Here is a 16,191-nt window from a genome sequence, read left to right as displayed (position 1 = left end):
AGCAGGAAAAGTCTATAAATTCCCAGTAAAAATGAAATAACAGGGAATGTTAAAGAGATGGTTAAAGAATAACTATCTGAGTATATAGTTATTCTACAATTATTAATCAGTGAAGGGAGAAAGGCAAAGGAATTTTTCTGGCTAATGTAAATAAAGTGATTTATTTTAAAAGCGAATTATTAGGAAGAAAAATGACAAGTGTTAATATGCTATTCTTTAGTGAATATTTCTATACCTAAAATAAAATACTTTAAAGCTTCACGAGTATTTCAGAAAGATGGTATCTAACATTCCTAGACAACATTATTACTTTAAGGATAAAAGAGCAAAGGTACTACCAAGTATATCAGCAAAGTATGACTATTAAATAAATTGTCCATTTTTCAGTGTTAACATTTAGCCAATTTACCTTTTTTTTTTCATTAAAGCAGTGTTAGTTTTCAGCTCTTGCTGCATATTAATCACTTGTGGATCCTTCGTTTAAAATTGTGGCAAACTACATACAGCATAAAATTTACTATCCTAACTATTTTAAGTGTACAGTTCAGGAGTGTTAAGTATATTCATATTTTTGAGCAACTAACCTCCCGAACTTGTTCATCGCACAAAACCAGAACTCTATACTATACCTATTAAACAACTCCTCATTCTCCCCTCTCCCCAGCCCCTGGCAACCACCAATCGCATTCTCTGTTTCTATGAATGTGACTACTCCAGGAATCTCACATAAGTAGAATCATACTGTATTTGTCTTTTTGTGACTGGCTTATCTATTTTAGCACAATGTCCTCAAGGTTCATCCATATTGTAGCATATGTAAGAAGTAGCTTCCACCTCTTGGCTATTGTGAATGGTGCTGCTATAAAAACATGGATGTAGGGGCTTCCCTGGTGGCGCAGTGGTTGAGAATCTGCCTGCTAATGCAGGGGACACGGGTTCGAGCCCTGGTCTGGGAGGATCCCACATGCCGCGGAGCAACTAGGCCCGTGAGCCAGAACTACTGAGTCTGCGCGTCTGGAGCCTGTGCTCCGCAACAAGAGAGGCTGCGATAGTGAGAGGCCCGCGCACCGCGATGAAGAGTGGCCCCCACTTGCCACAACTAGAGAAAGCCCTCGCACAGAAACGAAGACCCAACACAGCAAAAATAAATAAATAAATGTAAAAAAAAAAAAATGGATGTATAAATATCTCTTCAAGACCCTGCTTTTAATACTTAGAGATATATCCCCAGGGTGCAGAAGTGGAACTGCTAGATCATATGGTAATTTTATTTTTAATTTTTGAGGAATCCCATACTGTTTTCCACAGCAGCAACACTGTTTTACGTTCCCACCATCTACAGGGTTCCAGTTTCTCCACATCCTCACAACACCTGTTACTTTGTTTAACAGTAGCCATTGTAATGGGTGTGAGGTGTTGTGGATCATTTAAAAAATACCAGTGCCCTTCTGAGATGGCCCATCTCCCAAGGTCCTCTTGCCTTTTGAGACGGACCACACTCTGTCTATGGAATGTGTATCTCTCTAAATAAATCCACTTCTTACCTATCAAAAAACCCCCCCAAAAAACAAAGAAACAAAAAACCAATGCATAGGTCCAAACCTCTGGAGATACAGCTTGAGAATCAGTTTTGTTTCTTTTTTAAGTGCCCTGGACATTCTGATGTGCAGTCAGGTTTCAAACCACTACATTAAAATGAATTAACTTGGAGATGACTTATAATTTTATCTCATCATTTCACTTTTCTCCTCATCTTATACAAATATGAACTAGAACTCAATAAAAAGTCATTGAGGGGGCTTCCCTGGTGGCACAGTGGTTAAGAATCCACCTGCCAATGCAGGGGACATGGGTTCGAGCCCTGGTCCAGGAAGATCCCACACTGCAACGAAGAGTAGCCCCCACTTACCACAACTAGAGAAAGCCCGCGCACAGCAATTAAGACCCAACACAGCCAAAATAAACAAATAAATAAATAGATAAATAAATAAATAAAAAAATTTAAAAAGTCATTGAGAAGAAAGAAGGTGCTATTCTAGTGTTGCAACTGCAACTGGCTCTTATCCTGGCTTTGCAATTATTTAAAGCTAGCCTACCTTTTGAATATCCCAATCACTACACCCTCCCTTCTCCACAGAGATAACCACTACGATGACTTCTATCTCCATATATTAAATTGTGACTGTTTCTGAACTTTTACATAAATATAGTATTATTTACTATGTATTACACTGTGCCTAGCTTTCTTTCACCAATATTGTTTTTGAGATTTATCCGTGTTTTTACCTATGTTGTTTGTTCATTTTCATTTCATTACTGTATTCTACTGTAAAATTATACTGTATTCTATTGTAAAATTATACCAAAATTTATCCATTCCTGTTGAGACTTTTGGGTTGTTTCCAGTTTTTGACTATGACAAATAATACTATGAAATGCTTTAGTGTATATGTACATGCATTATGCTGGGTATAAACCCAGAAGTAAAACTGTTGGGACATAGGTTATGCATATGTTCAACTTTAATAGACACCACCAGTTTTCCAAAATGTACCAACTTATATACACAACAGCAGTCTAAGAATTCCAGTTATTCCATATCCTTGTCAATATTTGGTATTATCAGCTTCTTCCATTTTAGCTATTCTGGTGGGTATACGATCTCATTGTGATTTTAATTTGTATTTCTCCAATGAGTCCTCCTCCAAAATAAATCTCGAATTCTCACTACTTCCACCACTATGACCCTAGCCCCAGTCATGATCACCTCTAACAAAGACTAATGCCATCGCCTCCAAACTGATCTGAAACCTCCCAAGGTCTGGTTCATTGTTCCTTCCACCTCCACTCCTACCCTCCCAGTTCAATCACTTCACACCAGCCATGCTCTTCTTTGAGTTCTTTGCATCAAGCCAGTTCTGGTCTCTGGGCCTTTACACTCTGCTTGAAATGCTCTTATTCCAGACTGATTCAAAATCATCAGCTCCTGAGGGAGACTTTTCCTTCACAACCTCATTTTAAATTGGCATACTTACCCCTCCTCCCCAATTCCAATCCATCAGCCATTTCTCTGCTTCACCAATATATTTTTACCTACTTGCTTACTGTCTGTCTCCCAACCCACCCTCCCACCAACTCCCAGAATGTAAACTCTATGCCGGCCATGAACCTTGTTTGTATTGATCCAATGCATAGGACAGAGCCTACATATGCTGAATTTAACTCTTCAGGTTCAATTTTATGTTAGACATAGAGCAGATGTGACTTGTTTATACAGGGAGAAGTAGGGAGAGAAATCAAGGATGATTTACTCTTAAGTTAGTTCCTACTGCTCAGGAATCCACCTTCAAAAAATATATATATGAATGAATGAATATACATCAATTATAAAATACTTTTTCTAAACCTGTTCCACTCCTCAAAACCTCAGCCCCACTATACCCATTTGCAGAGGATCTCATCTTAGTTTACATGAGAAACTTTTAAACATTAATCTCTTATCTTCTTTTATTTGCTACTCTATTACCTCTTATTTAATAAGTGCCTCACCTCTTTTCCATAAGGATCTCCTTTCCCTTTTTCCAGAAACCTATTATTTCATTAACAATTCCTTTATCTCCATTATTGTATGTTTCTTTTTTAATTAGTTTTATGAAGCCTTTCCTCTATTGAAAGATTATGCAACACACAGTTCTGTTTCCTGCTTTGTCTTAAGGCTTCATTTTCTATATTTGTTTACATTATTAGCTTCTGCTGATATCTCTGCCTACAGACATGTTCTAATCAGCGTCTTAAATTTTTTTTCTTAAAAACACCTTTCCATACGAAAATCTGCACGCAGACGTTTATAGCAGCTTTGTTCCTAATTGCCAAAACCTGGAAGCAACAAAGATGTTCTTCAGTAGGAGAATGGATAAACTGTGAAGCAATAGCCAGACAATGGAATATTACTTAGTGCTACAAAGAAATGATTTATACAGCCACAAAAAGACATAAAGGAAAATTAAATGCATAATAAGTGAAAGACGCTAATCTGAAAAGGCTACATACTGTATGATTCCAACTATATGACATTCTGGAAAAGGCAAAACTATGGAGACAGTAAAAAGATCAGTGGTTGCCAGGAGCTGGGAGAAAAGATGGAGCACGGAGGATTTTTCGGGCAGTGAAAATACTGCCATTATACATTTGCCCAAACCCTTAGGAAGTACACCACCAAGAGTGAACCCTAATGCAAACAACAGACTAAGTGATAATGTTGTGTCATTGTAGGTTCATCTATTGTAACGAATGTACCCTTTTGTTGGGGGATGCTGGTAACAAGTGAGATTATGCATGTTTTTGGGCAGGAGATATACAGGAAATCTCTGTACCTTTCAATTTTGCTGTGAACCTAAAACTGCTCTTAAAACAAACAAACAAACAAACAAAACTTGGGTGCACAAAATCTTGTAAAGGTCAAATACATCCATCTGATTTCTCCAACTCTCTTCTGAAACTGCTCTACCAAAGACCACTAATACCTTGAAATATTCCAAATCCCTCACTGGTGTTCCTAAGTTATCTTCCCAGACTCCTCTGTAGTATTTGAAATGGTTAGCAACACTCTTAAAATTGTTCTCCTTTGCATCCCATACATCCTTAGCTACTCATACCACTTCATCATATGACCGTTATATTTCAACCACACTAGTCCACATTTTCTTGCTTCTGGTACTTTGATCAGATATCTGCACCAAATTAGTCAAATCCAATACTGAAGTTTTTGTAGTATTTAGGAAAATACTAACTAGAAAGAACTTAAAATAGCATATATTGGGTTAAAAGCCTATATATATATATATATATATATATATATATATATCTCCTGACAAAATACAATCTATATAGCATCTATAAAGGCTTTTTGCCAAAAATGTGTAACAAGCTTCTAGATTTAACTTTTCTGTAACAGAAAATTCAAGGGCTACAGCTGCATTGTCCAATGTGACAGCCTCTAGCCACATGTAATTCTGTTTATTTATTTTGGCCAAACCACACAGCATGTGGGATCTCACTTCTATGACCAGGGATCGAACCCACACCCCCTGAACTGGAAGCATGGAGTCTTAACCACTGGACCACCAGGGAAGTCCCTAGCCACATGTAACTCTAAATTTAAATTAACCAAAATTACCTAAATTAAAAACTCAGCAGTATTTTAAGTGCTTAATGGCCACATATGCCTACTGGCTACTGTACGGGACAGTGCAGCTATAGACCACTGCCATCATTGCAGAAAAGTTTTTTGACAGTGCTAGAACAAATGAAACAAAAATCATAAGGAAAGAGACAAATGTAGAATATGGAATATTTTATAAGACAAATGGCCCATCTTTTATAAAAAGCAAGACTGTTAAAGAAAATGAGGAACTTCTCTGAATTAAGACATAATAACTGGGGAGTTCCCTGGTGGTCCAGTGGTTAAGAATCCGCCTTCCAATGCACGGGACGCGGGTTCGATAGCTGGTCGGGGAACTGAGATCCCACATGTCACGGGGCAACTAAGCCCCCGTGCTCTAGTGTCCTTGCCCTCTGGAGCCCACATGCCACAACTAGAGAGAAGTCTGCACGCCGCAATGAACAGACCACTCGCCACTACGAAAGATCCCGCGTGCCGCAACGAAGATCGTGTGTGCCACAACTAAGACCCGATGCAGCCAAATAAATAAATAAATATTAAAAAAAAAAAAAAGACATAACAACTGAACTCAACTTACCATCCTATATCAAATCTTGGTTTGAGATCAACTATTAAAGACATTTTTGGGGACAACTAGAGAAATTGAGGGAATTTTGACAGATGTGAGAACAGTAGGGTAATTATGTAAGGAAAAAAAGTTTAAATACATGCTCAAAAAATTTGGTGTGAATAGCCACATCTGTGAAATATGTTTAAATGGTTTTGGGGAAAAACCTATAAGACAGGCAAACATGGCAAAATGTTGACAATTGTTGGTAGTTATACAGGTGTCCTTTGTACTACTTTATCCGTTATTCTATATGTCAGAAATTTCTAATAAGAAACTTAAAGTGCACTGCGATTGAAGGCAGTAGATGGACTGACCATGGACAAGAGCTCTGATAATTATCATTGGGCAAAAGAATAGCTAATATTTGGTAATCTGATGATGATCTCAGAAGTGCTCTGCATTGGCTAGAGGCCCTGGTTTCTTGTGTGAGGTGAAATTCTGTCCAGCAATAGAGAGCTAGGAATTATCCCCTTTATAAAATATTCTTTGTAATTATCCCAGTCTTACTGTTCAAAGTATTTTAATTTTTTCTTTCTTATTTAAACTTTTTTAAAAAGGAGCTATGTGGCTTTAAAAGATATTTGGCAAGTTTCTGTTAGCTGCCAATTTCACTATTTTATTTTACATTCTCTAAAGACTTTTATTATTTTTAGCTTTTACTCTTATTAATTAAGAGTAAACAAAAAATGCCAGCATCATGGTCCAGCAACATACCCTCTAAAAGATTCACCTTAGTTGACATAATGGTAGGTCACAATTAGTAAGGTGTCAGAAGTAATTTGTCATTTAAATAGATTGGTTACTTCAAGATTTTCTCTAAAATTACTTCACTCCAACATACTGAACTATGGAGTTACAAGTCTACTGGGAACTATGCATAATCCGTGGCCTATACTGCTTATGTGAAAATCCACTGTTGTTTCTAATGGTTATGATGAGCTGTCATTTTATTGTTATTTCTGCTTTCAAAACATTTTTAACCCATGGATATATTTCAAAAAAGAAAGATAGCATGGGCAGATGAAATCTAATGTCACTAAGAATTGAATGTTATGTAACAACCACCAGTTACAGCTGCTCAAAAACAATGTATCATAAATGATTATTAAAAGTTCTGGTTTAGGGACTTCCCTGGTGGCACAGTGGTTAAGAATCCACCTGCCAATGCAGGGGACACAGGTTCGAGCCCTGGTCTGGGAAGATCCCACATGCCGCGGAGCAGCTAAGCCTGTGCGCCACAGCTACTGAGCCTGTGCTCTGAAGCCGGCGAGCCACAACTACTGAAGCCCACATGCCTAGAGCTGGTGCTCCGCAGCAAGAGAAGCCACTGCGATGAGAAGCCCACGCACTGCAATGAAGACCCAATGCAGCCAAAAATAAATAAATAAATAAATTTTTAAAAATTTCTGGTTTACTTTGATAATCACATAATAATGTAGCATCACCTTGTCAATTATTCTACAGTTCCATGGGCAAGTTGCCTGAAAATCAGATCCCTTTTGTCCACACAATAGCTCATTATAAAATAATCTTGGGAGTTCTGGAGAAATTCTTAAAGATAATATATCATTTATGGATTTCAAAAAATAAACAAGTTTATTTGAATTTTAACATCCACATGGTTTGAATGGTATACAACAAAGTTTCCTTTCCCATTCTTGTTCCCCAGCCAACCAGATCCCCCTCCTTACTCTTAGCAATTTCTTGTGTTTCCTTTTGGAAACTGGTTCTTTACACTTAATTCATCTTAGAAAATGTCCCAGAGCAGCCCCCTCCCTCCTTAATGCCTGTGTAGTATGTAATCTTATGGATGTGGACATATGGATATTATAAGCAATGTTGCAATGAATATCTACTCATTAATAAGTAAATATATCGTTGCATACGTATGCCAATACCTATTGGATATATTTCTTCCTTTCTTCTTTTTCTTCTTTTGGCCTGGCCTACTGGATTTATTTCTATTGACAATTTCTGGGCCAATGCATTTAAATTTTGCTAGTTGTTTAATTGTTCTCTATAGGTTATTCAACTTATAGAATGAAATTTTAAACTTCTAAGAAAAAGAGAGCCTTTGGGATTGTTGTGAATGTTTCAGTCATCCCTGACAAATACATATAGGCCAAAGATTTCCTGAAATGCACACACAAGCTAAAAAATGTTTCCAAAATGTTACAAGAAACATATGTTATTTTGCTGTGTGGTGGCACTTCTGGTTGGGTTCATAGATCTTACACATGCAGGGAAGCAGTACAGCATAAAAAGCTTGGATTCTTTAAGAGTTCTCATCACAAGAAAAAAAATTTTTTTCCTATTGCTTTAATTTTGTACCTATATGAGATGATAGACTTTTACTAAATGCACTGTGATAATCACTTCATGATATATGTAAATCAATCATTATGCTGTATACCTTAAACGTATACAGTTCTGTAAGTCAATTATATCTCAATAAAACTGGAAGAAAAAAGAAAACAATAAAAAAAACCCCACTGTCTAAGAATCTATTGGTCTCGTCTGATTTTCTAATTCAGTTTGGTTTCGTATACTTAATTAACATTTCCTGAAATTTACCATTTTTTCGGTTTTAAATTATTTTTTCTTAAAAGCGTCTGGTGTTATATCCCTCAAAGCATTCTCTTTTTTTCTATTTGGGTTTTGTGTATTTATTAGGTTTGTAAAAGTCTGCTTATTAGTTTTTTTTTTTCAAATACTCCTATCTCCTGTATATCCTGAATAAAAGTGGTGATAGTGAGGTGAAAAGAAAAGTTTGGACTCTGAATATCAGATGCCTCTAGGGCTCAGAAAGATCAAAAGCAATCTGCCCTGTGATGAGCTCAAATGCTGACTCCAAATCCTGCACCATCAAATTAGCCATCTCCAGTTCAAGGGAGAAAATGGTTTCTTTGAAATAAAATCAGGCTTTATTTAAGGTCAAACAGAAAATTTGTAGAAAATGTATATTCTTCACAGTGGTTCAATCTTCTCATCTGCTCCTCCCTCAATCTTCTTGTCTGAACTCTTTTCCCAGATACTCTGGATAACACCCCTGCTGAAGGTCCTTGCTCTCTTCTGCTTGTATCTTCAATACTTCTATACTAGCTTACCCTCCATATAAACTTTCTCAAGTCTCCTTAAAAATTCCTCTCTTGATCCTATTCTATCCTTGTAGTCTCAATCTTCTCTCTTCTGTATCTCACACCAGAGCATCCTAAAAAATGACACTGTCTTTACTCCCCACATCACACATGACTTTTTCCTGCCATTCCTCTAAAACTCCCCTTACACTAAGCTTAATACTTACGATATTTACTTGTTAAATCCAATGGATTCTTTTTGAATCTTATACCTTACCTGACCTCTCAGCTATATCTGTCACTAGACTATTGTGACTCTCTTGAAACTCTTTTCTGGTTTCCAGGATACCACTTTCCCCAGATTCTGTTTGTTCACTTACTAAATATTTACAAAGCACCTACAATGGTGGCAAGCACTGAGCTAGGAATTGGGGGATACGATAATCTCTTTACAGAGACTTATAAATAGGCAATTCCAACAGGATACATATAATTATTGCTGTGACAGAGGTTAAGAGGGTGCTAAGGGAACAAATAGGTGGGTCAGATTAGAATTCCAGAGGAATTCATAATCTCATCTTCTGCTAACCCATTAATATCCTCCAGTTTTTCCTTTGTTTTCTTCACTACTTTTCTGCAGATCTCAGCCACTCCAAGGCATCAAATACCTCTAAACAACTGACTCTTGAATATAAATTTACATATTCTGAATACTTATGGTGTTCCTAATTTCCATCTCCCAAACCACTCCTTTTGTTCAATCACTTGTTATCTCCCACCTGAATTCATGCAATGGTGATGCTGTGATTTTTGTTCAGCAACTTAAGATCATACTGCTCAACCTATAGCCCTTCATGACATACCAATAAACAAACCCTCTTATGGCCCCTTGCCTATCTCACTAGACTCATCTCTTGTTACTCTCCCAACACGGTGCCAGCCATGTTCAAAAATCCGCCAGTTTTCCACTGTCCCACCTACTCTTGCGCTCACACGTCTGTGCTTTTGGAAAATTTCCCCTCCTCACCAGAGCTCCCCTCACTCTTTAGACTAACTTCTATTTCAACTCAAGACCCAGCTCAGCTATTGCCTACCCAGAACCCTCCCTTGCTCCCTTCCAACCACCCAGGCCCTTCCCACAGGTCCTAAAGCACCCTGTACATACCTCATTTTAATTCTTAACACAAGCCAGCGCCTTGAGGCCTGCCCCAACTCCAGATTCCGCAACACCCAACAGAGGGTTTAGTATGTTCCAAGGGCTTAATGTTAGTTGAACGAATAAATGAATCAAGGATGGGAAATTTCCTGTCCCAAATGATCACGCCCAGAATAAACACAACAAAAAAAGTCAGCTACAGCTAAAGCTCCGTGCTTTCTCCTGCATTCCCGAAACTACAGTACAAGCAGCGATCCATCAACCCAAGACCTAAGAGAACTGCAAAGGCCATGAGTGTTTTTCAAATGGGGAGGTGGCTGGACCGCCATCCCTTGGACCAACCTTCCTCTTCTCGCCCCTTCCTTGGAAAAAAAAATCACCAACACCACCACCACCCAGCGTTTAAGAGAAAAGCCAAAAAAATTTTAGAGGGTCCACTGGGGCAACGAGCTTGCAGCTGGTAAGGCCAAAGAAAAGCAACCGGCAGCTCACCTGGGCGGCAGGCACACGCCGGGATGGCCTCTCTAACTGCCTCTGCCGTCGCACAGTGTTGATGGGGGAGGGGAGGAGAGGAAAAAAACGGTTACTCCCCACCCAGGGCGACAGCAAGGGCTCGGATCCCAGAGTAGTGCTTCCCGCAGGGGCTCCCTTACCCCGTGTGGAAAGGACCTTCTCTGACTGTCCCCTTCAGCTTGCCCGAAATGAAGCGCTGCAGGTAAGCAGCTTTCCACCATCCGTCGCCGCCAACTCTTGCCCCAATGGCGGCCGCTAGCGGGCAGCAACAGGCGCCTTTATTGGAGATCCTCCGTGGGCAACGTGCCCATTGGCTGGAGCGTGTCACGTGGCCCGGCCTGGAGTTCGATGGCCTGAAAGGTGCTTGAGGTCTGAGCTCTGCGGCCCCAGGCTTGAGCGTGGATCAGAGGTCGTTCACTCACCAAGTGCACGTTTGCTGTGTGCTTTCCGAATGCCAGGCCCCATACAGGGAGCTAAGGATTTAGGAGTAGGAGCGCCGCCCTGAAGGCTTTTACCATCAAAACAAGTCAGTGGATTAGCCCCCATGTCGTTTTGGGGATTCGTGAGTTTTGCCTTGCGGTGTTGTGTTTTTCATACTTTCCTCCCACCCTCCCCAAAGCTCCATTCTCTTGAACGTAGTGAGTACTCAGCATGTGGTAGCAGCTGAGGTTGGAGCCAACATGGTTCATTGGGTTTAAAATAGCACTTAAGATCTGTTTCACAACAGCTGAGTAAGGAGACTGAGTTTGGATTTTGAGAGTCTTGACCACTACCTCATCATTATTTGTGGATGTGAATTAGAAAAATGTATTCAGCACAGTAGTTGTCTTTTGGATCCGACTGCAAACAATGTTTCTAAATTCTTTAATATTCATTCCTAGATGGAAGGGTGGAAGAGGGAGGGGAGGACAAAAACAGCTGACGAACTCCTTGAGAAACGCGTCAAAAACCAATCAACCTCCAGTTTCCTGAAGCGCAAATCTGAGGGTCATCAACAGCTTGACATGGCTTGATTCAGTCGCTTTTATGTGAGAGGAAAGGTCCTCAGGACTAAGTGTTCACAAGAAAGCCACACACTACTAGAGGTCAACATAAATAACTAGCTGCAGGCATTTTTACCTTAGAGAGACGACTCTTACTCAAAAAGCTGAAAATGCTTTTCTTTAGTGAAAGAAAGGACTAAAGGTCTTTGTTTCCAAGTAACCCAATGACCAAGAATTGTGTGGAAGAGTTAATACCATAGCGTTTACTTTATTTAGATTTAATACTTGTGTTCTTGTTTGTGTTGTATAAAATCTCATTATGCAGGGAAAAGGTAAGGCTTAGGGTGTAACCTAGGTACAGAACTCTGGTGTGACCATCACACCATGAAAGAGCTAAGGATTAGAGGGGTGGGATAGGGAGGGTGGGAGGGAGACGAAAGAGGGAGGAGATATGGGGTATATGTATACGTATAGCTGATTCAGTTTGTTATAAAGCAGAAACTAACACACCACTGTAAAGCAATTATACTCCAATAAAGATGTTAAGAAAAAAAAAAAGAGCTAAGGGAGGTCAAAGGAAATAAAACCCAGGAATGACAGTGCAAATCTTGCTCACTGTCAACTTTTTGGCTCTTCTCCTGAGAACCAGTGGAAGGGATAAAGGCACACTCCACCGAGAAGTCTGAGTAATCTTTTCAAGAAAGCTAAATCTCATCATGTTAACACTCTTAAAACCATTCAATTATTTTCCATTATTTTAAAGATAAAGATCAAAACTCTTAGGATGAACTACAGGGTCTTACATGATTTATCTATCTTCAGCGGCAACCACCCCTCCAGCAATGCTCCCATCTCCAGCCACTTACCTTTCAGCTCTTCCCAGTACCCTGTTTCCTCTCTCTCTCTGCTTCTGTACTGGGCTCTTCTCTCTTCTTCTTCCATCCCACACTCAGGTGTCAACCTAAAGTCATTTCCTCAAGGAGGCCTCCACTAGATTAGGTCTTCCTGTTACACTCATTACACTCTCATTACAACTTAATTACATAGCACTTATTACTAAATTGTACTTATATAGCCAGGGTTATATTTCATGTCTTATTTTCCCCACTAGGCAGTAAGCACCATGAGTGCAAGGTATCAAAAGCCTCTAAAGTGTATTATCATTGAGTATATTATCCTTTGATCCTGCTGGGTTTTAAGAACTGGGACAAAATCACATTTGAATTAAGGGTGGGGATGGGTGGGGAAAGGAAGTGTGACAAAACCAGATTTGAGTTTTTGAAAAACTTAAAATGGTTGCAAAATTGAAAAGATATGGAGAATGGATTTGTTTGGGAGTAGACTCCCCAGGATTTGGTGTTAGATGGGATGAAAAGATGACTTGGGGGCTTCCCTGGTGGCGCAGTGGTTGAGAATCTGCCTGCCAATGCAGGGGTCACGGGTTTGAGCCCTGGTCTGGGAAGATCCCACATGCCACGGAGCAACAGGGCCCGTGAGCCACAACTACTGAGCCTGCGCGTTTGGAGCCTGTGCTCCGCAACAAGAGAGGCCCGCGCACCGCGATGAAGAGTGGACCCCGCTCACCGCAACTAGAGAAAGCCCTCACACAGAAATGAAGACCCAACACAGCCAAAGATAAATAAATAAATTTATTAAAAAAAAAAAAAAAAAGAAAAGATGACTTGGGGTTTCTGGCTTGAAGAAGGCACCATTTACGGGGAAGGGGATTGTAGGAGGGGAAAGCAAGTTTGATGGAGCGGGGAGAGGATTAGTTCAGTTTATTTTGGGGGGGCAGATTATTTTTCCTTCTGTTCTGTTCTTAGTGGAATTTCTATCATTTAGCTGATTTACTTTCAAGAATTCTCCTTAATTTTATCTTCCCATTCATTCTACTGATTTCTATTAATTTTATTTTTTTAATACAGCAGGTTCTTATTAGTTATCTATTTTATACAAATTAGTGTATACATGTCAATCCCAATCTCCCAATTCATCACACCCCCCCACCCCCGCTTTCCCTGCTTGGTGTCCATATGTTTGTTCTCTACGTCTGTGTCTCTATTTCTGCCTTGCAAACCGGTTCATCTGTACCATTTTTCTAGATTCCACATATATCTATGATATTTGTTTTTCTCTTTCTGACTTACTTCATTCTGTATGACAGTCTCTAGATCCATCCATGTCTCTACAAATGACCCAATTTCATTCCTTTTTATGGCTGAGTAATATTCCATTGTATATATGTACCACATCTTCTTTATCCATTCGTCTTGTCGATGGGCATTTAGGTTGTTTCCGTTACTGGGCTATTGTAAATAGTGCTGCAATGAACACTGGGGTGCATGTGTCTTTTTGAATTATGGTTTTCTCTGGGTATATGCCCAGTAGTGGGATTGCTGGGTCATATGGTAATTCTATTTTTAGTTTTTTAAGGAACCTCCATACTGTTCTCCATAGTGGCTGTTTCAATTTACATTCCCACCAACAGTGCAAGAGGGTTCCCTTTTCTCCACACCCTCTTGAGCATTTATTGTTTGTAGGTTTTCTGTTGATGCCCATTCTAACTGGTGTGAGGTGATACCTCATTGTAGTTTCAGTTTGCATTTCCCTAATAATTAGTGATGTTGAGCAACTTTTCATTTGCCTCTTGGCCATCTGTATGTCTTCTTTGGAGAAATGTCTATTAAGGTCTTGTGTCCATTTTTTTGATTGGGCTGTTTGTTTTTTTAATATTGAGCTGCAGGAGCTGTTTATATATTTTGGAGACTAATCCTTTGTCTGTTGATTTGTTTCCAAATATTTTCTCCCATTCTGAGGGTTGTTTTTTCATCTTGTTTATAGTTTCCTTTGCTGTGCAAAAGCTTTTAAGTTTCATTAGGTCCCATTAGTTTATTTTTGTTTTTATTTCCATTACTCTAGGAGGTGGGTTAAAAAAGATCTTGCTGTGATTTATGTCAAAGAGTGTTCTTCCTATGTTTCCTCTAAGAGTTTTATAGTGGCCCGTCTTACATTTAGGTCTTTAATCCATTTTGAGTTTATTTTTGTGTATGGTGTTTAGGAGTGTTCTAATTTCATTCTTTTACATATAGTTGTCCAGTTTTCCCAGCACCACTTATTGAAGAGACTGTCTTTTCTCCATTGTATATCCTTGCCTCCTTTGTCATAGATTAGTTGACCTTAGGTGCGTGGGTTTATCTCTGGGCTTTCTATCCTGTTCCATTGATCTATATTTCTGCATATAAAAATATACAGGTCTTTCTGTAAAAGGCCATATTGTCTTTTTTTTTTTTTGCTCATCACAGAGTTTATTATTAATCCATGGTGGTTTCAGTTTGCCCATTCCATACTATATTATTTCTTAATCCAATGGTTCATCTGATTTGCATATACTGTCTTCAGTTTTGTTCCTTCAAGGCTTGTTTTGTGTTTTTTTTTACATCTTTATTGGAGTATAATTGCTTTACAATGGTGTGCTAGTTTCTGCCCTACAACAAAATGAATCAGCTATATACACACATACATCCCCATATCTCCACCCTCCCACGTCTCCCTCCCACCCCTCTAGGTGGTCACAAAGCACTGAGCCATATTGTCTTGATTACTGTAGCTTTGTAGTATAGTCTGAAGTCAGGGAGTCTGATTCCTCCAGCTTTGTTTTTTTCCCTCAAGATTGCTTTGGCTATTTGGGGTCTTTTCTGTCTCCATTCAAATTTTAAGATTTTTTTGTTCTAGTTCTGTAAAAAATGCCATTGGTAATTTGATAGGGATTGCATTGAATCTGTAGATTGCTTTGGGTAGTATAGTCATTTTCATAATATTGATTCTTCCAATCCAAGAACATGGTATATCTCTCCATCTGTTTGTGTCATCTTTGACTTCTTTCCTCAGTGTTTTATAGTTTTCTAAGTACAGGTCTTTAACCTCCTTAGGTAGCTATATTCCTAGGTATTTTATTCTTTTTGTTCCAATGGTGAATGGGATTGTTCCCTTAATTTCTCCTTCTGATATTTCAGTTTTGAACATGATGAATTCAGGGTGCCTGTAAGATATCTGGGTAGAGATTTTGAATAGGGAGTTTATTGTAGAGTTCAAAATACAGTCTAGGCTGAAGATGGGAGAGGAATCCAAGAAGGAGGTTAGGAGGGTGAAAAAGGTTTAAAATAATTATAGAGAACAGGAGAAAAAGCTGACTGGGGAAAGGTGTTAGTAAGACATATCTGAGACAGTTGAGACCCAGAAATTGGTGACTGTTAATGGAGAAGTAAGATAGTTGCTTTTATCCAACACTGAGATTTGCCAGGGATATGTGGCACAGACATGTAGAGAAAAGTAGCTTCTAAAATATTGAAAAGAAAGTGGCTGAAGACCAGTATAGTAAAACTAGGATATCACAGGACTATTCTATGACAAATGTAAATAGTTGTAATTACATTTTTTAAGAAAAGCATCAAATGTAGTTCCATGAGATATGCATTTTAGTTTAAATCCAGATATCACATGAACATAGCTAAAAGACATTTTAAAGTTTCCATCCTTCATTCCAGCATCAGATTCAACAAGAGGAAGCCTAGCTCTCTGGTCTTCCATGGATTCACAAGTATCCCCAGAACTCAGAGTTAAAAGAATTTAAATTTACAGATGGTTTTGTATAGGAATTTGGAGGCAATAAA

General features: G+C 38.9%; 1 protein-coding gene across 1 annotated transcript in view; it reads right to left on the bottom strand.

The window, feature by feature from the left end:
* BRDT (bromodomain testis associated) overlaps positions 1-10,616 on the bottom strand; it is a 60,312-nt gene extending 49,696 nt beyond the window's left edge. The window contains exon 1 of the mRNA XM_007468554.1: positions 10,518-10,616. The gene's annotated coding sequence lies outside the window, so the exon portion shown is untranslated. The remainder of the gene's footprint in view (positions 1-10,517) is intronic.
* Between the last annotated feature and the right edge of the window lie 5,575 nt (positions 10,617-16,191).

The sequence above is a fragment of the Lipotes vexillifer genome, unplaced genomic scaffold (assembly GCF_000442215.2).
Source record: "Lipotes vexillifer unplaced genomic scaffold, Lipotes_vexillifer_v1.1 scaffold490, whole genome shotgun sequence".
NCBI classification, from domain to species: Eukaryota; Metazoa; Chordata; class Mammalia; order Artiodactyla; family Lipotidae; genus Lipotes; species Lipotes vexillifer.
This window is presented reverse-complemented; position numbering and strand designations above follow the sequence as displayed.